Source organism: Pseudopipra pipra, chromosome 2, assembly GCF_036250125.1.
Source record: "Pseudopipra pipra isolate bDixPip1 chromosome 2, bDixPip1.hap1, whole genome shotgun sequence".
NCBI classification, from domain to species: domain Eukaryota; kingdom Metazoa; phylum Chordata; class Aves; order Passeriformes; family Pipridae; genus Pseudopipra; species Pseudopipra pipra.
The window spans coordinates 52,196,589-52,222,997 of NC_087550.1; the positions used below are offsets into that span (position 1 = coordinate 52,196,589).

The following is a 26,409-nucleotide window of genomic DNA, read 5'->3' on the forward strand; positions in this document are numbered from 1 at the left end:
TTCTTACAGCAAAATGCCCCCTCTGTTATGACAGAGATTCCTGGGGTTCTGTGACAGGAGCTTTGGTGAAAATTTAGCTAAGATTAAGTGTTTAATTATATTTTAAGTGTATATAAAGCAAACTGCAAAATTTCTTAGGTCTGAAATAGGCCTTAATTCACACTGGTGAATAAAAAAATTGCTTTTTAAAGTGGACATTAATATAATTTAAGTATTTTTTAATGTAGTATTTTTATTTTAAAAGAATGATTGTGACAACTGTGCAAAGTCTACGCTCCTATTTCCACACCAAAACCATCTTAGAATAAAAGAAGTGTATGACATTCAGTGGACTAATTTTTGAGAATTCCAAGTCTATATCACTGATAGCTTTTCAGTAGCAGGGAAGTATATTGAAAGGAACAGACAGACCTAACTGCTCAACATGTGACATAGAGGCTAGTTTCACCCTTGGAATTTGTGGTTTTTGAATCATGGGATGGTCTGTACAACACCATGTCTACTGAAACCCAATGGGATGCACCTTTCTCAGAAAGGGAAACGGGTTTTTCACAGAACTTATCAGGGCTAAACAATAGAGCTTTTAACCAGATTGAAAGAGGAAAAAGGACAAAACCAGGTTCACCAGGGATAAGCACTGGGATAGCATGCAAAAGTGCAATGATGTTTACCCTGTGGTAAACTGAGAAAAATGATATGAAAAGAACTATAACTTACTTTTGAAATCTATCATTCGCTACCCACTTTTTTTCCTTCACTGATTATGAAAATTAAACATTAGTATAAATTCTATTTCCCTTCCTAATTTACTCCTATGTGAGCTCTCCTACTAATATTATTCAGTCTAAAACTCAAATCAATAAGGAATATGAATGTATATGTCATCAAATCTAATGATTAGAATTCTCAGTTTATTAGTTCTACACATTAGCTGTATCCTCCTGTTTTCTGAGAAAGAAATAAATAATTTTGTTCATTTTACTTTCAGAAAAGCCATTTTTAACAAATATGGAGGAAAATTAAACCCCAGACTATATATATATGCTGAATACAGATATCTAAATGTGTCTCCACAGGTGCCCTAGAATATCAACTTAATCCTCCCAAAATGTTTTATATGGGGACTGGCCTTTTAGAAGTGCTTAGCCATAACTGTCAGTTCTGTTAGGATGATTCAGACACCAAGAGGCAAATAGAGTATATACTGAAGAAGTCATTACTCAAGTGCTGAAACCTAATACTCCTGAGAAGTCTTAAAATATACAATTCATGCTCCATGAGTCTGGAAGGTAGGGAACAGGACCTATGGAAGTCATGAACCTTTTAAAGAACCAGCTGTAGTTAAGTGGATTTGTCTAATGCTTTTAAAATAACACTAAGTTTCTAAGTTCAGGCAACTGAACAACACTTTATAATGTTTCAAACAGTGTCAGAAAACTGTCCAAGGGTAGGTAACTGAATTAACCCTCAGAGAATCTAAAGACCTCCTCAGCTGACTAAATGCGGGGACTTGTTTCAGCTTCTTAAACTTAGATATATATATAAAGTTTGAAATATATTAGGATGTCTGGACTGGTTTTCAGGTACTATGTACAAAATAATTAAAATCCATCAGATATTCCTTTTTTTCATTATAATACTGGAGTGTACATTGTTGTGTAATATAAAGACTTTGTACAAAGCTTTAAGAAAGCTGATATGGATAATTTCAATATATTAACAGTAGTGGCAAAGCCATGATCACATGTCTACTGAGAATGCTGTACCAATCTAGAAGTGATATAAAAATGCAAAAAAAATAGGAGGCAATAATTCTCAGGTCAAAAAGGCACAGTATTACATGGTGGTTTCTTCACTGGATAGATCATTCAGGTCATGTGATTCTGATGAACATTCTTATCTGAAGCCCTGTGCGGTGGGGCAAGATCTACTGAATGCCTTGGTTTTCAGAAAGTTTTACAGAAAATTCCTGTTTTACTAAAATGTACAGTCTGTCTCTGTTTTTAGATAGTAACAATTCAATAGGAGTGTGCTTTTCATCTGCATAAAATTATTCATTTTTGCTTCATCTTAAATAGATGTTATTCAGAAAGGAAATTATCTCAAATTCAGAAAGTATGTCTTGAATTTAATCTTCTAGACTTGCAAAAATGAGGTTTAAATCGATTATGAAAAAATGAAACATGGGTGAACATTAATTTAACATATATGCTATCAAATTACATCGTTGTTTCCATAAATCTCTTCTGCCTGGGAAAAAAAAAGGAAAAAAAGTAGAACTTTATGATATATGTTACTATCATTTTAATTATGTTAGTGTCAGCCTTCATATGATGTTAATAAACATTTTTATTTATACAGTACATTTATAAGAATCAATAAATTTACTAAGTTTTAGATCTAAATTCGATGTAAAAAACCCTCTCTTTTATATAATATGCAGGGCAAAAGAGGAAAAGTACCATATTAAATTACTTCAGCAATTTTACTTCTCTGTGCAATTATGTCAACATTTACACAGTACATTTTCCTAAAGTTTCACATGATCTCTAGCTGGGCTTTATCTGATTGATATATTAGACTGATACCCTGAAAGAAACGAGGTCAAAAGCATCTCAGTCACTGTATGGTATAGTCCCTTTGGCCAGCTGGGGTTAGCTCTGCCAGCCCTGTCTCTTTATAACTTCTTGCTCCCAGCCTATAAGATGAGCGTATAGAGTGGGATAAAGAGAAAGCCTGCTCAGCAATAGCCAAAACACTGGTCTGTTATCAACACTGCTTTAGACACAAATCCAAAACATGTGTTGCTCTGAGGAAGTTAACTCCATCCCAGCCAGAACTAGTACACTCATGATGAATTAAAATGAGAGGAAATAATAAGCATGAATTACAGAGGACAGAGCCAGAGAGTTGGCTGTGTGTGCTGGTTTTGGTTGGGATAGAGTGAATTTTCTTCATAATAGTTGTTATGTGGCTGCGTTTTGGATTTGTGCTGGAAACAGTGTTGGTAACACAGGGATTTTTTTTTTTTTTTTTTTTTTTTACTGCTGAACAGTGCTTACGCAAAGCCAAAGCCTTTTCTGCCTCTCACCCCACACCACCAGCACGGAGGCTGGGGATGCACAAGAAGTTGGAAGGGGACACAACTGGGACAGACAGGACAGACCCCAACTGATCAAAGGGATATTAGAGACCGTATGGCATCATATAAACCTTGGGGAAGAAGAAGAAAAAGGGGGAGGGGAGAGATGCCATTTTTATTTCTCAAGTCACCATTACACATGATAGAGCCCTGCTTTCCTGGAGGTGGCTGAACATCTGTCTTCCATGGGAAGTAGTGAATGAATTAATTGTTTTGCTTTGCTTGCATGTGTGGCTTTTGTTTGACCTATTAAATTGTCTTTATCTCAACCCACAAGTTTTCTCACTTTTACTCTTCTGATTCTCTCCCTCATCCTGCTGAGAGTGTTGAGCAAGTGATTATGTGGTGCTTAGTTGCCAGCTGGGGTTAAACCATGACAGTCCTTTTTGGCATCCATCACAGGGCTTGAAGGGCTCAAGATCACAACATATTTTATTGGAATGTGCTAAATCGTTGCTGTTTAGCTATCAATTGGCAGGCTCCTGCACTTGCCATAGGGCCTTACTATATATTAGAGTCTAGTGGCTGCTTTTTGCTTTTGCTGCTTACTGTACTGCTGTGCTGCTGATCACTTTGCTATGCCTGGGAACATTTTGATAACAGCAGTGATGATAAGCCTGGGCTGGCAAATGCCCAGAGCATCACTGCCGTTTTTGTGCTGCTGTACTGGACAGACTGGAACTCCAGTGTGAACTTAAGTCAGAGGAACTGTGACCTGTGGATAAGTCCACATGATAGTAGAACCCCTTGAAGCATCTGTGGCTATGAATATGTCCACACCAGAGTAGGAGCTCAAAGTCACTGTGGTTGTGGCTATGTTTGTGCTGCAGCAGATGTACTTAATTTCTGATAATCCTGCCTATCCTATGTGATCAGATCATAGAACCATAGAATTATTTGAGCTGGAAAATACCCATAAGATTATAAGTCCAAGTGCTAACCCTGCACTGTGAAGTCTACTACTAGACTGTGTCCCTAAGTATCACATTTATATGTCTTTCAAATATGTCCAGGTGAAAAAACCACCTACCTGGGCAGCCGATCCCAAAGTCTGACAACTCTTTTGCTGAATACTATTTTCTTAATATCCTAAACCTTCCCTGACACAACTTGAGGCCATTTCCTCTTGTCCTATAACCAGGTTCATAGGTGAGAGTAGCCATTGTCTTTTCTTCAGTTTTAGCAAGGCTTTTGACACTACACCACAACATCCTGGTTTTTAAAGTTAGCACATTATGAACTGGGTGGATAAACAAGCAGATAAACAATGAACTGTTTGGATGATCTGGCTCAGAAGGCTGTGGTTAAGAGATTGTTCTCCATACCTGGAGTCAACCACAGGAATAATGGGTCTGCACACATGTATCTGTACTGACAGGCTAGAGAATGAGTTGATGTTAAACTAATGAAATACTAAAGGACAAATGCAGAGTCTTTTACCCCTGAGAAAGGAGATTCTGGCATTGTTGCAGGCTGGAGTTTTGAGGGACTGGGGCACAGATCTGAGGAAAATGCTGAGTCCTTGGGGAAGGAGAGCTGAAAACTAGCAAGCAGTGCATCCTGTCAGCAGAGGTGGTCAACAGCATCTGGGATTGTGATAACCAGATAATAGCCAATAAATCAAGGGAGGTGATGATCATCCTCTACTCAGGACTCATTAGACCACATCTGTAATAAAGCTTCCAACTTTTAAGCCTGCTGAATACAAAAAGGTCATAAATTAACTGGAGCAAGTTTAGCAGAGGGCTACCAGTATAGTCAGGGCTGGAGCACTTGTCCAGAGGGTGACAGATGGGGCACCATTCAGCCCGGGAAAGAGACAGCTTCAAGGGGACCTAACAGCAGCTCCTCACTAACTACAGGGGATAGTGAAGTGATGGAGGTTCTCCGCAGCCACGTATGGTGGGAGAATTAGAGGCAACAAGTACAAGCTGAAACATGAGACAGTTAGACTGCATATAAGAAACCTTTTTCCTAAAAGGAGAGTCAGGCAATGGATCACGTAGCTCTCAGAAACTGCGAGCTCCAACTGTGGACATTTTCTAGACCCAAGTGGATAAAACCCTAGGTGCCTTACAGGTGAAAGTGCTTTAAGCAGGAGGTTGGCCTAGATTTCTCCCAACCCCAATTATCTTATTATCCTATGAAATACTTCTATTTGCTCCTTTAAGCACAGCTCTTAATAGTGCTTCTCTGGAGAATTTTAATAGCATCCAGAGGAAATGTTTATATGTGCATAATTACTAGTAATTTTCTACTTCTCCTTAGAGATAAAGACTGTAAAATTGTTATTGAGAGACAGAAGCTGTTACATCTTTCTATTGAGTAGATGTTATTACAATGAACATCATTATTCCTCTTCAAATGAATTACTTGCTAAACAGGTTACCCTTGAGATATCTGAGGGTTTGGGTTTTTTTACAATATTTGATGAAATGTTTGTATATTTTTACTTGTACTAGTCCTAAACTGTGCCAAACTACCAATGAAGCCATAAAATTCGCAAACTATGACTTTACATTAGTTTTCTGTAAATTTTAGTGCTGTGTTCTGAGTCATTGTACACCAGTTTTGGGGAAATGGAAGTGAGCTTGAGGATTCAATGTAAGGTAGATGATTACTTAGTACCTATATTTGAGGTAATTCACCTTAAGTATTACCAGCCTAATACATGTAATGTTGTAATCTAGCAACAAGGATATATATTTCAGATGCCTAAAATCAGCTGAGATGATCACAATATGAATGCTTTCTGAGTTTGAAATTTTAGTAGCATCAGAAAGCACACAACTCAGTGGCAAAATCAAGATTTTAGGATGAATTTCAGAATTCCTATTTCCATTAAAAGGTGGTATATTTTTTGTTGTGGTTTGATCTTTGGAAAGAAAGGAATTGTGTGGTTTGAATAAACTAACTGTACGTAGACATATTTGAAAAAGATAATTTAAAAGGTAACTTTTACTCAAGAATCTCCTCTGACACAAATCATCTTCTAATTTTCCTCACGGGAATTTTTTTGCGCCATTTGCTGCAATCCTGAAGTTAGAACTAAGCTGGGAGAATAGTTTCTCATAATGTTCACTATTCCATTCAATGATGCTTCGAATCAGTTTGTCCTCTTTGTGGCATGTAATGAATAATAGCATATGCAGTTACCAAAAATATTGAGAATAATCATTTATTGTCACTTAATCATAGGTATTCTGCAAGGTGTTTCACTGATGTTTCAATAAAATAAACAAATAAAAATAACTTTCTGCAGATTAGAAGCTCATAAAGTTAGAATGTTTGAGAAATATATATATGTAAAACGAAAATTAAAAAGATGAAAATACATTTTTGTCTCCAATTTCACTATTCATATTCATATTATAATATTTAAGACATGAAGAGCCAGACATAGATTTTATTGCTTCTGCTAGTATTCATTAAAATTTTAAAGTGTTAGCATACAGAAATATGTTTTTGCCGATCCTAATATGTGTGATAGAAATGCATCTGTATTTCTTGAGCTTAACATCATTAATGAAGGTAATAAAAACATTTCATGCATATCTACTGATTCTCTTTCATGCAGTATATTATACTGTTATTTAAAAGATAATTTTTTTTAAAAAATTAAGAAAAAAGAGCTTTGAGGAAGAAATATCTGTCGAATGTGTCTCACTAAAACTGTTTAAGAAATTTATTATAAAATCACTTGACATCACAGCTGACAGCTATGGAAAGCTTAAATGAGTTTTAAGCCTCATAAATCTGAGTAAGAAATAATGAGAAGTGATTGGTATAGCAGGAAATAAAAATAATTTATTTGAAAATCTATTTAAATCTCACTTTGATTACCTAATAGACTTGCATTTGGGTCTTAAATGCTGTGTCAATTTAATTGTCATTTCACTATATAGGAGGAATTTTCAATATACTAATTCCTTCTCTGTGTCTAAGATCCTTGTTCTTTGGAGATTTTTTATTCCTAAGATGAAAAGTCATCATTATATGCATATAGTCACAGCTGTGTATTATCGTTACTGCTTCTACTACTAAAAATCCCTAAAGCTAGGGATTTTTGTGTCCCTAGCTACATACTGAAAATTGAAATACAAGGTTAGTGTATGTTAAAAGGTAAAACAAGACAAACTTGTGGTCAAGGACTTTCGTCTTCTATAGGGTTTTGATTATATTTGTTTGTTTGGTTTTGGTATTTGGTTGGCCTTTTTTTTTGTTATTTATCTTGTTCATACTCCCTTTCCTTAAACTGTTTCTGTTAGTGTTGTTAGTATCTGTTAGGCAAGCTAACAGGAGTGAAGCTAGTGTTTCAAAAAAAATTATTGGAGAAACAGGGCATTGCAATTGTTTATCTGGGTTTTATCTTTTTGTTTGTTTGGTTGGTTGATTGGTTTGTTATTTTTATTTTTTCCCCCAATAATTTTGAGAGCAGACTCTTTAGACATTCTTGCAATCGGTACTGTACCCTTCATATTAATGAATTGACCTGACACTTGTAAGCATGTATTCTACACAATATTCCTTTATTTGAGACAGTGGTTGCAGTGAGCGTTGGTAATTAACTGAACAAGTGATTCTTTTGCCCAGATGGTTATTTATATGCACAGTCTCCTCACTGAATAATTTATAGTAGCTCATTTTGTTAATACAAAGATATTAATGATGCTTTCATACACTGAAAAAGGCAAAAGAGTTTAATAAATGATGGACTGTCAAATCATTTTCTCAGTCCTAATTACAGATCTAAGACTATATCTAATGTAATGAAAAAGTCCCAAGAGAAGGACTGAAGTGAAGCTGAGGTGTACAAAACTTTAATTCCTTTGAAATTTCCTTTGAAAACCTAAAAACTGAATCTGTTGGGGCATGATTCACAAAATCATCTTTAGTGTCAGAACTGGACAGATGTAAAGAGTTCTAGCTATGCCTAGATCTTCTAGAGGTCTTTGCAAATCATTGCTCACTTTCTTCCAGAGTAGAGTAAGGATGTAGGAACTAAGTAACCCTCTTACAAATACTCTTAGATTGACTTAACTATTGTCAGTTACTCTTAATTGGTGGACTCTTTTAGTAACTATAAGTTTAAAGGTAGTTGTTGTTATATCATATAATAGCTCAAGGAGATACAGAGGTGGCCAATAAGTGCAAAATCAAGCTACAGAGCTCTTCAGGCTGAAGTGTTTCCATATATGTCTGTACCATAAGAGCGTTTCAATCACAAGAAAACCCTGAAAATTCTGGAATTTTCTTGAATGTTGTATCATTAAAGTATAACTGAACTAGAGAGAGAAAGCATGTAATACTGATCAGGGTCTTCGAGTGAAAAAAAGCCATCCAATACTCTGGTCTTTGTTTCTAATATTGATGCTATTTTCTTGTGTTTAATGACTGTATAATGTAAAATACAAAACTAAAACTGGGAATAAGTAGAAACACAGAATCATAGTAACAAAAGGTTGCAATAAAAACCATACCTGCTGCTTTCTGGGTGAATGGCAATGGATAGAGGTGCACTGGTAAAATAGAAGCATAATCATTATGCTTGGATCTAATGTAGGAAATACTGGGAATACGGGAAAGCTATTCAGATTGGAGATGGGTATGCTTTTTCAAATTAAAACTGAAAAGCTGAAGGTCACTAAAATGTTTTAAACTTAAGACTCTTAGATATGTTCAGATAGGTGAATTGAATTATTTGTTCCTTTAATTTAGGAGCTTGATTCATGAAATGGAATTGAAAGACAAGAATTAAGCATCAGCATTTTTCAAAGTATATTTATTTACATAATCTAGACATCAATGAAATATTATGCAGGAATTATTTTTTTCAGATACAGATTAAAACATTTAGTATATGGTTCTTTCTGAGTGGAAAAGTATGATTCTCCAGTTTTCCTTGTGAAAGTCTCAATCATGTATACATTCTTCTTTCATTGTCCTCAGATTTGAGAAATTCAAGTTGGATAACAAAATCAAAAGCACAAGTGCATGCACACGTTACACAAACACCCACACACTCATAAATATATAGTTACCCTCCAGCTTCTGGTTAGTGACACCTATCTAATTGATATAATCAATAGCAATACCAAACTTCTATACCTGAATTTGCTGCACATCTGTATTTTCCTTTGTCCAAAAATAATATATGATATTGAAAATTCAGGTGATCATTCCCACAAGATTAAAAAAATAGACAAAAAATTAAATAACATATATACAGTTTGATTACTCTTACCTTTCATCATGACACATAATATACATTAAACTAGGATTGGATTTCTAATGGTAATCAAGTAACTGATTTTGTAGAAATATGTAAAAGAAAACAACCCTGATTTTCTATCCCTTATTAGCTCTTCCATTCACTTAATTTTAAGAAATGACACAATACTTTCTTGTTAAACAAGAAAAACTGAATTGAGTAAAAAAGTTTTGGACCATATCTTAGTTCTCCCTTATTTAAAATATTATTACCAAATCAGAATAATACTGTATTTTAAACACTTTCCATGACCATATTATTTCTTTATCCCCAGAACACCACAGGTATGATATCTGTAAGTAACTCTGAGGCAGATGCAGTTATGGTTGAGACTATAAAAGTAAATGGATATAACCCCATAACTGATTTTGCAAAATTGATGATGATGGTGGCTGCTGAATACAAATACTCCTGACACAGCTATCGAGTTTTAAAAGATTGAGCTCAGAAAACTGAATATGTAGAAACAGAAGTCACAGCATGTGGCTGTTTCTTTACAAATGGTGAAACTCATACAAGCAAGCTGCATTACTTATGAAGGGTAGTTTTACAAATGACTGTGCCATGTTATCACAAATCTACTCCCTGGTGTGACAATCAACATGACTTGTAGTTTAAATAGACTCTAAGGCTAAGTGAGTCTGATTTAACCATACTTATCTTTGAAAAATAATATGACTGTATTAAATGTGCTCTTCTTTTCCCTTGTGTTTGTACACTGGTTCCTCTGTGGATTTCAGAATGGAAAGAAGTCAGACAAAGGACAGTACTACATCATTTTTGGCCCACGTTTCAAGGAATAAAAGAAATGAACAGCTGTCACTTGCCATCAAGACTTGTACTTTTTTCTATTCATGTTCCTTGCCAAAGTCAAAGGCCAAAAACTGAAAATATATTTTTAATTGAATTTTAAAAGTATACAGCTTAATAAAGTCAGTGAAGTGCATACAAATCACGTTATGCAGTGCTTCTAGAAGCTTTTACTCATTTTGCCTTACAGCTAAAGAAAAATGTATGCTCATCGTAGGAGTAATAAACATGGGTAATTATGCATAATTATAGAGATTAAGTTCCAATTAAGGTTCAATTTCTGTAATAATCCTATCCAAAAGTCTTTTAAGGTTTTTGGTGGCACTAATGAAGACCAGGGTAACTGAAGGTAGTAAAGATCCTTATGAATATAGACACAAAGTGACTGTAGATCTGGGTGATTTTAATGCACTGACGTGTTTTAACAGCATTAAGTATTCAAATGTGTATTTCCTTTTGAGTTAGAACTTCTAATGTTTCCCTGTAGCATCATCCTAGATCAGAAGAATATTTTTATATTGTACAAAAACACTGATAGCCATATTGAACGAGGGTTTGGTTTTTGTTTTACATTTGATAGCAGAAAATGATGCATGTTTGCATTTCAGTCATTTGTATATTTGCCAGTTCTGCTATGCTAAAAACAAAATTCCAAATCTTGTTCCACCTAAATTGCTTTATGTTTTTGCATATTCATTACTTTATTAAGATTAAAATATTTCACATCTTACTTTGTTAATAAGGCAAATAAGCTTCATTTACAAAAACAGTAATCAATACAATTAACATATGCACGTGATATTCTGCAGAAACTGTTCCATAGCAATAAGAATCTATTTAGATCATAAATATCACTCAAATTCTTGTTATATAATTTTGCATACATTTAACTTTTTCTAATTTTGTTTGTTAAACAAGAAGCCTATTGTAGCAATATATTCGATGCCTTAAGTTAATAGTCTTATGCAAGAATAAGTAACTGTACAACTCCAAGTGAAATATTATCTTAACCTCTATTACTGAAGACACTATCTCCATTAGAGTCAGGTTTTAAGAAGAGCTTGGGAGGTAGGCAGTGTTTTCAATTATTTGTATGCATCGCTTTTTCCATCTTTAGTTAAAATAAAACATGAATTTTCATATAAAAATGGAAATTTCTGGGGAAAAAATTGTTCAGTATAAATAAAAATATGTTTAAGTTTAGATTAATTAATGTGTTTAATTTTTTAATCTATGAATACATAAATGCATATCTATGTACAATTTTTTCAATTTTTGTGTATATGTATATATGCCTGTGTGTAATTTGGTGCATCTCATAAGTATCTAATACTTGATTTTATAGATGCATGTATTGGGGTCTTTGTATAATTAAAACATCTTTTAATTACATAAAATGCCGCATTCTTATTTAGCTCAGATCATCATTAAAAGAATAAATAATGAAATTTTCATCAATCTGTCTTTTTTGTATTAAATTCTTGTAGCAGTGTTAGTAGAGTTTCTTAAAGTTATATGACACAGATACAACCAATATCATACAGGATGATATGGTACAGATGAGATGAAATCCTTTATATATACAATTACAGCTATAGGAAGGTATTCTGCTTTTGCATCTCTGGGTATTGTCTGTATTTAGCAGTATGACACGGCATTGTCCAGTTATGTTTGAAGCTAAACCCAAAAAGAACTCCACACATGAAGACTTATGCCACTATAGAGCATCAGGGACATAATATATATGATAATGTAAATAAAGCCCATTACTGGTACCAATATGCATGAGGCATAATTAAAGATGTCATAGAATCAATACATTCACATTAGAATATACTTAATCTAGGCTAAATATCTGGTCTGAAACATTGAGAGTGATCTATTTTATACAAGTAAGGATGTATAATTCATGCTTTATTAATACGATCACTAATAAAATGAAGACTTTAAAAGAAAACATTTCTTGCTTATTTACCAGCAAAGTTCAGATTGAGAGGGAAATATTCCCCCCCCTCCCCATTCCCTTGCTGATTTTTCTTGATGCCACATTATTTCAAAAGAGATTTGTCACCAGGAGATTACAACTTCTTCCTAACCACTAAAAAAGGATAATTCAAATAAGGTCCCAGGTGGGATGTTTGTGCTCATCCTGAGTACAACTCATTCCTTGTATTTTTCAGCAGATGATTATGTCACTGTGCAGTGAATAATGAAATTTCCATGGTGAGTTTTTTGATGCTCCCTCTCCATAAGTAGGTCAAATTTTATCATATACATCAGTCAATCATTCTAGTTACTTACAATAAGAAGAATAATGATTATGACTACTTGAAATAAATTAATTTCATTCAAAGACATTATACTTTTACTTTGACCTTCAGGAATTATTTTACCCTCCATTGGCATAACTACGTTAATATTTTAAGGTGTTTACATGCAAATGTGTAACATAAAATGTCTTGAAAGTTATTACAAAGCAAATTAAATTTACTTAACTATATTCTCAATGTTAGCCAGGTGTAATTACCATCAGATGCATAATTTTTCTTTTTGGAATTGCCTATGCAAATTGCATATGCAGTAGTCATAAAGATAAGAGGAATATTAGATAAACATTGCTTTGCACTAGCAATAAAAAGTAATGGTGAGATTTGAAGTTTTCCATTTAGCCAAGTTATGGCTAGAAGCAGTGTTTTTTTACTGTGTGAAAATGAGTCTTTGTATTCTCCCTTCTCTTGCTTAATTCAAAGATAATTGGGATTCTTCCTACTTTGACTTTTCCAATATTAATAATGTCATTGTTTGAAATTATGGTTCAAATTTAAGGATGAAAAAAGCTTTGGCTGCATTGCTATTGGAAAAATGAAACTAAAATCCACACACCAGCAGCTGAAAACTTTATATAAATAGGTCTTGAAAGCGTGAAGCATGACAGACAGACAGATACAAACTAAAATGAACAAAAATTCACTGTTTGTATTGAGGCATAATATTGAATTTGCATATTTCTTTAAATACTAATTCATGGTGCACTGCCACAAAGAAAAAAAGAGAAGAACTGGTGAGAAAGACCACAAATGAAGGAAAGTAGAAAAATGCATTAAGATGACTTCAATTTACCCATAGTCGATGTTATACATTAGATAAATCTGTTAGGATTCAGTATCTTGTTAAGGAAAATCTTTGTTCCTTCTTTATAGAAGTAGTAGACACTTTTTAAATATGTAACAGAAATTCTTGTCACCATTGTGAGCCCCTCATGACAGAAAATGATTTTGTCATAGTGACACTCAGTGATGAAGCGAAGGAAGCATGAGAAATATTGTAAAAGTCTGAGTGTATTCAGCAGTTTTTTAATCAAACGCACCGTAGTCCTATGCAGGAATTAACCTTGACTGGTGCTACTGTTGCTGATGATTCATGTTAAAATGAATTTATTTTTCAGTTAAAACATTCTATTTCTGCTCAAAGGGTCCTGGGACTTTTTATCACTTTGGTGTCCTATCATTTCCTGTTTGCACCTAAGAGCTCAAGAGTTGATTGGCAAATTATGCTCAATTGTGCATGCCCTTGAGGTGCCCTTGAAGCACTTTCTTGAGTCATCATGAGTTTTTATACATTTCAGCTAAAAAGCACAGGCCCTTTTTTGTAAAGAATGTATCCTTCATCCATCCAAATCATCATTTCTATTAGTCTTGAGGGATGAGAAGCATAAAAAATGCTTTCACTATGGCCGGAAATATAACAATCCAGCTATTTTCGATCAGTGACAAATTCATGATCCCCAGGCTGGAGTTCTGTGGGGGATTCCATGAGCTACTGATAGCCAGCTTTTACAGGTAGCAATGTATATTTTAGAATGGACTGTGATAGGGCTAAACAGGAATCAAAAAAGCAGAGTGAAGACGTAGGAAAGTTCTACCTCTTCAGCCTGTAAAACAGAAGACTCATGGTGAAAATACCCCGTAAAGCAGTAAAAGTGAAATGATAGTGACTAGAGTTTGATTTTTCTTTTTTCAGAATTTATCTTTTTCTGTAAATGTATTCTGATCTAGTGATTCAGTCAACTCTATATGTCTTACCTATGTTGGTTATTTCAGCTTTTTGTCCTGTTGCATTACAGCTTTTTTTTAAATGCCTCTGATATCATTATAGTTTTATTACAAGCTTATTGTAGCTGAGTCTAATTACTGTATTTAGAATCAACAAAGTGGAAAGCCTGTAATATCTTATTAAGTCTTGCAAGAATGACTGTTAACAGCTCACTTATTGTTGTGAAGGAACACATGGATAAGTTATACTCTAGCTTGAGGTACAATGACATTTAATTTTGCCCAAAGAAAACTAGCCTGATTGTGCTATTAGATACTACCAAATAGCTATTTCTCTACATACTGTATCAATTTTAAAAAGTAGATATAAAATATTGTGAGTACAGGGATAGACAGGCTGATGAATATTGGATGAAAAATCTAGCATGGATATCATTTCCTGAAGTATCTCTTGCAGGAAGTTAGTCTCTGAGATCATATCAGGGCAGGTTTATGTTAGATTTCAGGAAAAGGTTCTTCACCCAGTATCGGTGGAGGGGCACGGAACAGATTGCTCACAGGCCAATTTGGTCGGCAAAATGTCGGTTTATTACAAGAAGAACACTCATTATATACTGCTGCTACACCCAGACGTGTGATTCTTCTTCACACAGCATTGGTTACATAAGAGAAATATACTTTGTTGTCCACTGCTAACTGGACCACAACAGGTGTCCATATGAGCTGAGGGCACACATTCACCCTCTTGAAACTTCCTTAAAAGTATAAAAAAAGAAAGGTTATTTTTAGATACAAAAATACCATTTATAGCTTTACAAAGGATTTATTCAGAGTGTATGAAATGCAACTGGAATTTTAAATACTTCTAATAATTTAGAAAGAAACAGAGTTGTTACAAATCTTTCCTAATAATCATTACTTATGTTTTACCTATAGCTCTCTATTTTGCAATTGACTGAATAATTCTAATTTGATGTGAATGTATTTAATAGATAAAAATGACAGCAAAATATGAACTGTGATTAATGGGGGATCATTAATTATAGATAAGCATCTAGAAATCTTGAAAAAAATAATAAAGAAGAATTTTTAATTTCCTTTATGTGCTTTTTGTTTTTCCTTGTCATATGTAGTGCAAGTCATTAGGGATGAAAAGTCACACAGTACTGGCTCAGTGACGAGTCAACATGCTCCTAAAACTCCTGAGGACTTTAGTGTTCCATAAAATGTCCTAGGGTGAAGCATGAGACAAGATTTTAAAATATTGCATTCCTCTCCCAATAGCAGTGATACTAAGTAAATATACAAAACCCTTCAATGCTTAGTTTATTTATTAAACCTATGCCAAATATACTGTAGACTTCAAACCAAAACAAACCTAAACCAAACCAAAACTCCTGAATGGCACCAAACTTCATTTTGGTATCTACTTGTCCTGAGTGAAATTTCAGCAGAGCCAGATCTAATTAAATCTTAATTACCAATATGGTATGAAATGGACAGCTTTGAATCTCCCCAAAAGCTATTACATCTGAATTTCCTTACTTATAACTACATCTATGAACTATGAGTTATTATCAAGCCAATCGTATTACAAAAAACCCATCATGAGTTACACACTCAGTCATCTAGTTCTAGGTCCTTCCATCCTTCAGCATTAAGCTATCAGTTATCTATCACTGAATATTTGCTATGAACATTGGATACTAATTTATTATTTAATTTCTATTAAAGGAGACATCATGGAACAAATAATTGAAAATACATTTTTAACTTCTAGTAAGTTCTAAAGACATAGAAAGTAGACTGGAAAAGTCTTTATTAGGAATTAGCAATTTCTTATTAAGATTGAATTACAGTAGAACTGTTTGTCTCCATGCTCTAACTTGTTCTTTTTTGGTTTCACTTATGAAGTCCCAAATATTGATGAATCTGCCTGAGGAAAGGAGATTACAGTTACTATTCTTGCAACATGCAAATTAATGCACTTGAAAATCTTGATGAAATGAAGATTTAGCCACATTAATTCTGTGTGTGTAGATGATACCACTATGACTAGGATTATAATGAGCGTAGGAAAAGACAGTAATAAGTTCTGCTTTCTTTCATATGAAATGTCATTTCAATTAAAAAAAATACAACTATATATAATGTACACTCAAATAAATATAAAATAAAATTCATTGTTACAATTATTTTTCATTAAAAAGCAGTTCTGAAAACAGTCCATATACAAATCACTATTTCTATTAGTTTAATTAAAAATGTACAGGTATGAATTTCTGAAAACATGAACAAGCCTGTATTTCCTCTGTATATTTATAAAAGCACTACTTATACTAGTTATGATGTTGTGATGTATATATATTAAGGATCTACTTTCTGAGTTTCAGTTTCTGTCTCAGCTCATAATGAGCTGGAATATTTACATAATTTACACCTCATATGGAAGGCATCTGAAAGTATTTAAATTATTTATCATTATCTTTCTATAAGCAGGTAGAATGGACATTGCCAGCAAACAGTGTGAACAACATAAAGTGTGAAGGTGCTGTTACTAAAAATGGAAAATCTGTAATACAGTAATATTTGGGAACCTTTTTGAAAGAGAAAAAAAAAAGAGAGGGGAAAAAAAGGAAGAAAAATGAAACAGCAAAAGGGTAGCAGAAAAAAAAAAAAGCAAGAGAATTGAAGATGCCATCCAATCAGTTTATGCATTAACAGCTATATGGCATTAACCTAGAACTGTTACCTCCAATTTCCTCACAGGCTAGCATGTACTGCTTCATAACTGGTCAAGATAATTTGGCCTGTATTTGTTCTGCTTCCCTTCACAGAACTTTGGCTCTGGTGGATAATTTACCAACTACTTGAGGTCCTGCTTTTACTGATATGAGAATTTAACCAGGTTTCAGGTTTCCTCAAGGAAAATACGAGAGTTTCTAGTTTTCAATGTTTATGTTTTATCAGAATTTTAATAGCTAAAAAATGAAAGGCGATGAGATTCCAGTAAGCAACAGAAGCCCACACTTGTGTAGATGTATAGTTCTTGTTTCAGTTTTTGTTGTGCATTGGTACTAATTTAGTCCTTCATAGATGTAATTTGAGCCAACTAAAATGCCAGAAAATTTAGCAGAAATCATTTTTCCTCCCCCCTTAAAAACAAAGAAAAGCAAAGATTTCAATAGAGTTATAGTATTTTGCTAACTATTTTTAATGCATCAGTGAATTACAAGTATCATAAAATGATCTGTATTATCTTGAACTCTGGGGCAAACTTGTCTGCAAGATCCTTGATCCTAGGCTTTTTTATAATTATTCTTAATTCTGTCCTGATTTCCCTTAGAAGTTTTCTTCACTCAACCTTTCATTTATGAGTTTATTTCTGTTGATATTACATAGCTGCGTCTGGAAGCCTGTTCTAGGTTAATTGGTCTAGGTAGATTCATTTAGCATCAAATTACACAGCTGTTTGTTTTTTTTTTGATACTGTGCTGAATTTTTTGGGGTCACACTGACTGAATTGCATTTGGATACTTTTAAAATAAGTCAGGAATACTTTTGCAATATTTATTTTCTTAATCTGATTCTAAACTCAATCTAAATCCGTTTGAAAATAGTGACTAAATTCTCATCTACTTGATTTGGTAAAGAATTGGGCCTGACACTCCATATAGACATATTTTACGTGGCACATCCTGGTGCATTAAAAAATGTGTGCTGCCTTTGGGCTGTTTGAAATACTTGCAGAGCAGTCACACTCCTTAGTTTCATTCTTTCTAAAAACATACGTAGATACCAACACTAAACATTTAGTTTCTACAATTTCAGTTGGGCACTGCTCTTCAAATACATATAAAGACATATTTTCTAACCTGTACGACCAATATTTATGTTTCTATACACGATATTCCTAGATTTTGTGAACCAATAGAAATTACAGGAATAAACTATGCATTGTAATATTGGTATTACCCTATTGGCATTGAAATATACTGATTCTCTCTGAGAGAGCTGGCACTGTTCAAGAGAAGGCTTAAGGGGATCTTATCATTGTGTATAAGTACCATGGGAGGGAATGAAGAAATGGTAACCAGACTGCTCTCAGTAGTGCCCACTGATGAGACAAGAGGCAATGGACGCAAATTAAAAAGGATGAAATTCTATCTGAACTTAGGAAAAAATCCTTTTTTACTGTGAGAGTGACCAACTGTAATAGGTTTTAGAGAGATACTGTAAAGATATTCAGAATGCAACAGGTCATGATCCTGAGCAACCTGGTTCAGTTAACTTTGCTTGTGCTTCTGTACAAGCATACTGTAATTCTCTGATTTTCTGATTTTGTGGTTCTTTGATTGCACTCACGGATTTTAATTGTCTGAGGGAGAAGCATGGGGAGAGGGGGAATTTTTGCATGTATCCTGTAAGAGTGCTTTGATCACTGATGTTTTCAGAGCATCACTTGCTTTTTCTATGACTATATTTATGCAATAAAAAAAGTGCTAACTCTAATAGCATATATTTACAGATGATTTAACAATGATTCCAAAATGCCTAACTATTAGGTCTTGGCTGGGTGACTATGAGATAAACTCCAACAGAATTAAAATTAGGATGCATTTGGCCATAAACTTAAGGTGTCAGGGTAACTGAAAATAGTAAATTGATATACCAATATAGCTGGTATCCAAAATTTAGTTACCAAAATAATCAGTCAGTTTAATAGCAGCTGCATAAGATCTTTCAGAATATCAGTTTGTATTTAGATTTCTATATTGCACCTGTGAACTTTGTGGTATATTTATTTTGTTTTCATTTACGCACCAAATTTCTTACATTATCAATAATGAACAACACAGAAGTTAATTGTATTTAACTGTTTGTACATTTCTAATATATTTGCAATAAAAAGTTGTAGTAATAAAAAGTGAAAGAGAAGTAGCATCCAGATCTAACTCACCTCATTGCCCCAGTTTAGAACATCTATACTAACCCTTAGTAGCAAATGACTGTTTAAATTTCTCTTGAAGTCCTCCAAAGGTGAAGATTTAATGCACTACCTTGGCAAATTAAATGAATTTGAAACTTAACTCTGACAGTTAATCTAAATCTTTGTCATAATAGTGGACATGGACAGCATCTCTCTGGTGTCCTATGTTATGTGTTTAAATCTCCAGCCTTCTTGTCTTTAAACAGTACAATTTGACATCTTTTCACCTTGCCTGGAAGTCATATTTTCTAAAAATGAAACTATTTATATGCTTCCTCTGTATTTTAGCAATAAATCCATGTTTTTTCCCTGAAATATGGTAATAATCTTGGATATTTTTCCTGTTAAGGTCTTACTGAGGATTCACAAAATGTAAAAATTACTCATTGTTTTAGACACAACTGTCCTATTAATTTTCTCTTGTATTTTTAATGTAAATTTATGTTTATTGAATTTATACATTTACGTACAATGCATATATTTGTTCCAGATACTTTGATAACAGATTTTTCAGGAAATTCAAGCAAATTATTTCAGTCCCATTTTGAAAACTGATATACATTGCAAAATTAAATTACTCTTAAAATAAAAAATCAGAAAAAGTGACTGAGTCAGAATAGATTAGAACCCCATTTTCATAACCATTTCAACTTTTTTTCAAAGTAGTATTAATACTTAGCAGAATGATACATAAGAAAACAGTTTCTTCTCTTTTTTTGCTTTAATTTTTGAAATACATCATCCTAATAGATCACCTCTAATAAAAATATTGTACAATTTTCACTTTCTTTTAAAAGTATGGAAGTAACAGCGTATAATCTATATCACTTAAGAATTTGAATTCAGACAAGATTCAAGGATAGACAAGATGTAAACTGCTATTATTATTGTTATTATTTTCAATGCGAAAAAAATAGAAATGCATGAAAACGTACCTTGAATTTCAAGAATATATATATTATGCAGACCAGAACACCTTAAAAATATTACAGAATTTGCAAACCATGTTTTCAGAAGATAGAGTATGAGTCGTCTATATGGAAATAAATCTGTTATCAATCATTCCTTTACTGTCCTATACTTCTGTTCCTATCTGTTTCCTGTCAACATTAGCAGTCTCTTGTTTTCAAACAGTGTCTCTTTCTGCCAAGATCTAGAGACTCATACAGAGCTTACATCTGGGTAATTCAAATTCTGTAATGATTAATACATTATGCTTTGCTGTAGTTTCATTTTGATTCTAAATTTATTTACAGTCTTAATTTGAAATGTTTAGTCAGAATATCAGGCATATTTTCCTTCTGAATTTGCATGTATATTCAAATTTCTTCCACATCACAAGTGCCAAGGTTAGTATCCTCTAACAAACAGAATATATCAATTTTTCAACAGTATTAAAATCTAAAATGTTTTCATGGCTAAATTTTATTACTAAAAAAAATTACAAAACAAGAGCTTCAGAGTCATGTTATGCTCTCCACTAATTGATTCTTCTTTAGTGATTCTACTTGTCTTAATAATAAATTTCCTTTCATACTTCTAAACAGTAAACCTTGAAAAACGTCTGCTTAGAAATAATTCTAAATACTAGTGGCGCCTTTAATTAAGAAAGTGTTACTTGTCATTTTAAAGTAAATTCTGCCAAAATGCTAGAAGAGGTTTTCTCATATGTTATATATAACAACACACATTGATTATAATCCTTCATTCTGCTTCAGGAATGCCATGCATGAATTTAAAATATATCTGATCTGTGTTGAAGAGAGGTGAACAGCTCTCCTCCCAGCCCACCCAAGTCCAGGCTTTCTTTTCTTAAACCACTCTTTAAATGTAATTTAAAAATAATTACCAAAATATTGCTATTTACTTTCTATGTTTTTTTTAAAGTATCTCTTTCACTTCTGACATCTCCACATTAATAAATTGCCAAACTGCAAACCCATGTTTCAGGACTACAGGAGGTAAATTAGGAGAATTTTGAACTGTGAACTACTGTTTCTGTGTGTGCCTTTACAGTGCTGTGTAAAGAAGGTATAATTATTCTTTTGAGAAGGAATATTTTTTTGGGAAATAAGTTCATATAAAGAATACTGTCAAACAATGCCAATGGCTCAGAAGAAAAAGATGTAAAATAAATAATTCCTTAATTAGCCAGGATACTGTAGGGATTGAAGGTGGTTCCTACTTTATCTTCATCTGGATTACAAATTGCTTAAAATCACTTCACATGTTCATGGTTGGCAATATATCTTTGAAAAATCTTAACTTTCATAAGATAACAAATTTTTTGAAAAATATTCTTTATCAATCTTTGACAGTTTTGGTTTTCCAGAAAACATGTAAGGAGTTCAGCCCCTTCGAGATCTACCATTTTTAACTCTACTGGAATCAAGCTAAACTTGAGTTTGGCTTACTTCAGGGTCTCTTAAGATTCTCAGAAATACTGGTAGTTTCTTAATGCGAAGTTCTATGAAACACAACATTTTCAGTTTCAGACCTCAAAATTTTGAGTCCTATGAATTTTTCCCAGCATTTCTGCCATTACATCTCCCAGTTGCATGTCTTGTGCTAGTCCGATGTGCATATATGCATGGTTTGGTTTGAAACAAGGCCTGAAAATGAATTTAGTGTGTTTAAAATGTTTGTACTAATTCAAATGCATATATCTTGCATGGTTGATCTGCATGTGTGGAAGAAAATCTGATTTTGTTGGACTTCCTACAAATATATGAAGGAATCTGCATTGCATGCAATATAAAGTGCCCACTCCGTGAGTCCATTAAGTTTTCAGTACCATCTTGGATATTGAAATCATCTTGTCCTTTTTCTTCTCAACCCTTTGTTTCTCAAGGCTGATAAACTGACTTAATAAGCTCAGCCTTTTAAAATTATCTGCTGTAAGCCCATAGGACTAAATGTTACAGATGAACAGTTCTGGCCTTTTCCAAGAAAAGTGTTTATTTAATGTTCATAATTAAGTGGAACATTTGTATCAATACTTTTTAGGGGCTAGTCTTCCACCTTTTGATTTTTGTCCTTTTTTTTAAGGCTAAGGCAAGGATATCATGGTGTTTTCCTTCTATTTCGTTTGCTCAAAGTTACTCTAAGGGGATCGTTGCTTCATTACCCACCAGCCATTCTTTGTAATGACTTATATTCCTTTTTCTAGCTGTTTTTTGGGGTTTTTTAGATCTGTTTGTTCAAATAAGTTGTACACTATAGTTTGTATTCTCTGACTGAGCAAAAAGAAAATATCTCTAATATTTCTGATGATATTGCTTGCACATCAGACAAATTTGGTTTCTCTGATAAGCTGTGCACATACACCTCAGTTGCTATGAACATCTATGGAAAAGAGAGAAAAAGCATGAAGCTAACCGAAAATGTATTTTTTAAAGAGTCAACAAATATTCGTATTTATTTAGGATTATTCTATCACGCCAGCTTTCCAATAATCTACTAGTACTTCCACTGATTCCAGCTGACATTGTTCAAAATAATTTCTAACACCGATATCCAACCCACTTCAGCCTGTTGAGCCAATAAAAATAATGTGCTAGTATGAATAAGAATTAATTCATTTTCATGTTTTGTGATTGCAACTTAAATATTCAGCATAAAGATATAAAAAGACACAAAAAGACACAAACTTACATCTGTTAGCAAATGCTTTGTTACTTATTTTTGGAACCACCATTCTTATGAGTATTTCTTTCAAAAATGCCAATTTGGAAAGAAATAGTAGATTCTTTGTCATTTAAATTTAATGATCTTTAGAATTCTGTGAATTTGAGATTCTTTTTGTTATTTTTTGTTATCTTGTCTTCTGGGTTTGAATTAAGCAGCTGGGTGGGGTTGTTTTTCTCTTTGGGTTTTTCTAACATACGTTTTTCAATTAAGTATGACACTGTGATATTAGGTATTAGAATGATCTCTTATTGAATCAGTGTGTAGGAAGAGCTGATAACATATTTCACCACTTGTTACTTTTTTGAATATTTATTCTTATAGCAAAAGCTAACTTCAATGGAGATTTGCGCCATTTAGAGTTTAGAGAAGGATGATTATAACGAAAATGTGTTTCTTAAGAGATGAATGCTGTATGTTGGGGAAAAAATAATAAAGAATCTACTAAATCTGAGTTAAGTGGATAATAAGGTTTACTATCTGGAGAAGTTTTTTTTCTGTTGATGGCAAAGGGATGAGTTTAGAGAATTAGTTATTATCTAACTTTTAATATGTCACTTAGTCTAGATATTTCATCCTTTGCTCTGCACAGTTTTTTATCAACTGAATCTGCCATAATGAAGAGTCACTGGGACACAGTAAATTAACCTTAATGGATAGCCTGGATAACAGCTTTCCAGCAGTGACTTCTTAGAAAGGACTTAATCAGACCAGGAAACAAATTACATTTGACATTGTTAAGGTAAGAGGTGTTATGTCATTCACTGTTGTTACCCAAAAAGCAAGATTAAAGGTAGCCCAGTTTCATCTGTACTCTTGCAATATTGTATCGAACCGAACTTATTACAATATTATGGAAAAAATCAAAATCAAACAAACAACCACAAAAAATCTTACAACTTTCTACAGAAAGTAAAATTTTCATAACATTTCACCATTTTTATTCTAAGTTCCCAATATTGTTAGATTGTTGGACATATCACTTTTCTTGTCATTGTTACTACACTGGATCATTGAATTGGAGGAGGGCTCTCAATAGCTAAAGAACATTCTAAATGTTATAGTATTTCATAATGACAGATTATTTCATGTGAAACATGCGAAACTGCTGTCAACTGATCTTCTAGGATATTAAGCTGCATTATCTCACACAAAGCAGACTTATAAAAGCAGCAAGGCGAATCTAGTGGGTAGTTGTGAGGAGATAATCACCCCCCTTGGGAATTACAGATATTCTGCTAAATCTCATATCTTTTACAGCCTTAGTGATATGATTATATTATGACAAAAATACCCCTGTTACATTACTTACATTTTTCAGTGAAGGACTACCTGCAATCATCTAGTTGAAATACCTCAAGAGAGCATTTCCTTATGCTATTAAATTTCAACTCTTAAATAACCACGAGAGAATATCCATCATTCAGCTACAGAATTTTTTACGTTCTTTTACTGGAAAGTATCAAAGTAAGAGGCTTCTGTAAGAATATTTATGTTAACATTACCAAAAAATCAAATGAGATCTATGCATGACATTAATCATAAAAATAATACATATAATACTGATAACAACAATGTAAAAGAAAAAAAAATTAGAAAAAGTATTAGAATCAGAAAAAGCACTAATTTTTTTTTCTGTTTTCAAAGCACTATGTATTAACTAATTCCAAGATCAACGCTAGCCATGCCTCTGAGCTGAGTAGAACACAGTGACATGAAAACTGAATTGTGGCATTGTGATATCTTTTTTTGACCATAGTTAGCTAAACAATATCCTTCATCCTGCAGTGATTTTAATTAAATTTAACCTTAAAAATAACCATGTATGAATTTGGCTTAATATATTTAATTAATATATTTATGAAAATTGTGGCATAATTTAGTTATTTCTTACTTCAGCAGCCAAACAGAACTTGGAAGAGTGGGGAAGGAGACTTTTTACTCTCTTTGTGGAAATGAAACACTGTTTTCTTCATTTTGCTTATATACAACAGTATTTTAAACTTAAAGAGCGTGTTTCTTTTGGGCATCTGTGAAACAACACATGGAGGAAAGTTTTCGAAATGAAGGTTACCAGTGGAGGAATAGACATCATCTATTCCACAGCCCATGGGGCATAGCAGCTAACCTCAAGGGCCTGAACCCACATTCCCTTTTTCCAAGAGTCAGGACTGAACCCTAAGACTACGTGTTATTGTGGCCTTGCTTCACAGTGTCTGTATGTCCAATTTTAATAATGAGCACCAGTTAAAAACACCTAAACTGGCTTTTAAAAAACTATCTTTTGTATCAGAGTTATGTGATAGCATAATGCTACAGGTAAGAAAATTTTTTCTGCTTATTGAAACATCTAAGACAAATTAGGAGTACAGACAGAATATTAAACAAAAAAAATTGAGCTAAACCTTGTTGGTCAAGGTATCTCATTGTGGTATTGAATTCAAAATGGTATAGACATGTCTTTAATATCAACTAAAAGTTTACTTGTATTTTTTAATTAAAGAGGCATTCCAACTAAAAGAAAATGTATTTACCATATAGTTTTGAGATTAGAACAGACTTTCTGAGTTCAAAGTCCGGGTTAAATTTAGGTAACATAACCATAGGCATTAAGGCAAATTTGTCTAAAAAGAAATACATCATTGTGAAACTAGATTTCTAGGATCACATGCATTCCATTATATTTACTAGAAAAACAGTGGAGAATTAATGCTTCATTCAGTTCCTTATGATTTGCTTTTCAGAGATGGTACCAAGGAAGTTAATCTGTGTCCTTTACATGACTGGAGAATATCTCACAAATACCTGAAAGGAACGTGAGTGCAATAATGGGCTTTAATGTCTGGGGGCCTCCCCCACTCTGCCCATGACTCAGGACACCATTTTAGTGCCCAGGACCCTCTGCCACTGCCCTGGCGATGCTGCAGCAGGGCCGGACTCTAGTTCCCCACAGCTGTGCCAAGACATGGGCCTTGCCAAGCTAGGCTCACTCACATTCCCACATCCCAACACAACCTCCGCTCAACTCTGAAGACCTGCCTGTCCTTTCCATTTTTGTGACTGACTCTGCTTCCCTTCACCAGGCCTGACCCTGATCCCCAACCGTGGGCCGATGTCTTGACCTGACCTTGTCCTGGTCACATCCTCACAGATACGACTCATGGCCTGGGCTGGGGACTTCTAGTCAAGTTGCTCAGCACAATATCCAAACAAATTTTGAATATCACCAAGTATGGAGGCTTCACAATCACTCTGGGCAATTTCTTCCAGTGCTTGACCATACTCACAGTGAAAAAGTGTTTTATTGTTCCACTGTACAACAATTTTATCTTGTCTTGTTAGTGAGCGTCAGTGAGAAGGGTCTGGTTGCATCTCTTTTAATGATCAAATTTTTGCACACATTTATAAGATCCCCTGGTGCCTTCTCCTGAATAATCACATTTGTTTCAGCCACTCC

General features: G+C 33.7%; 1 long non-coding RNA gene across 1 annotated transcript; it reads right to left on the minus strand.

The window, feature by feature from the left end:
- Window positions 1–16,077: 16,077 nt before the first annotated feature.
- LOC135409678 (uncharacterized) lies at window positions 16,078–26,089 on the minus strand. Its single transcript, XR_010428309.1, has 2 exons — window positions 25,988–26,089; window positions 16,078–16,207 (listed from the first exon to the last, which is right to left on the minus strand). It is a non-coding gene; the product is annotated as an uncharacterized LOC135409678 (long non-coding RNA).
- Between the last annotated feature and the right edge of the window lie 320 nt (window positions 26,090–26,409).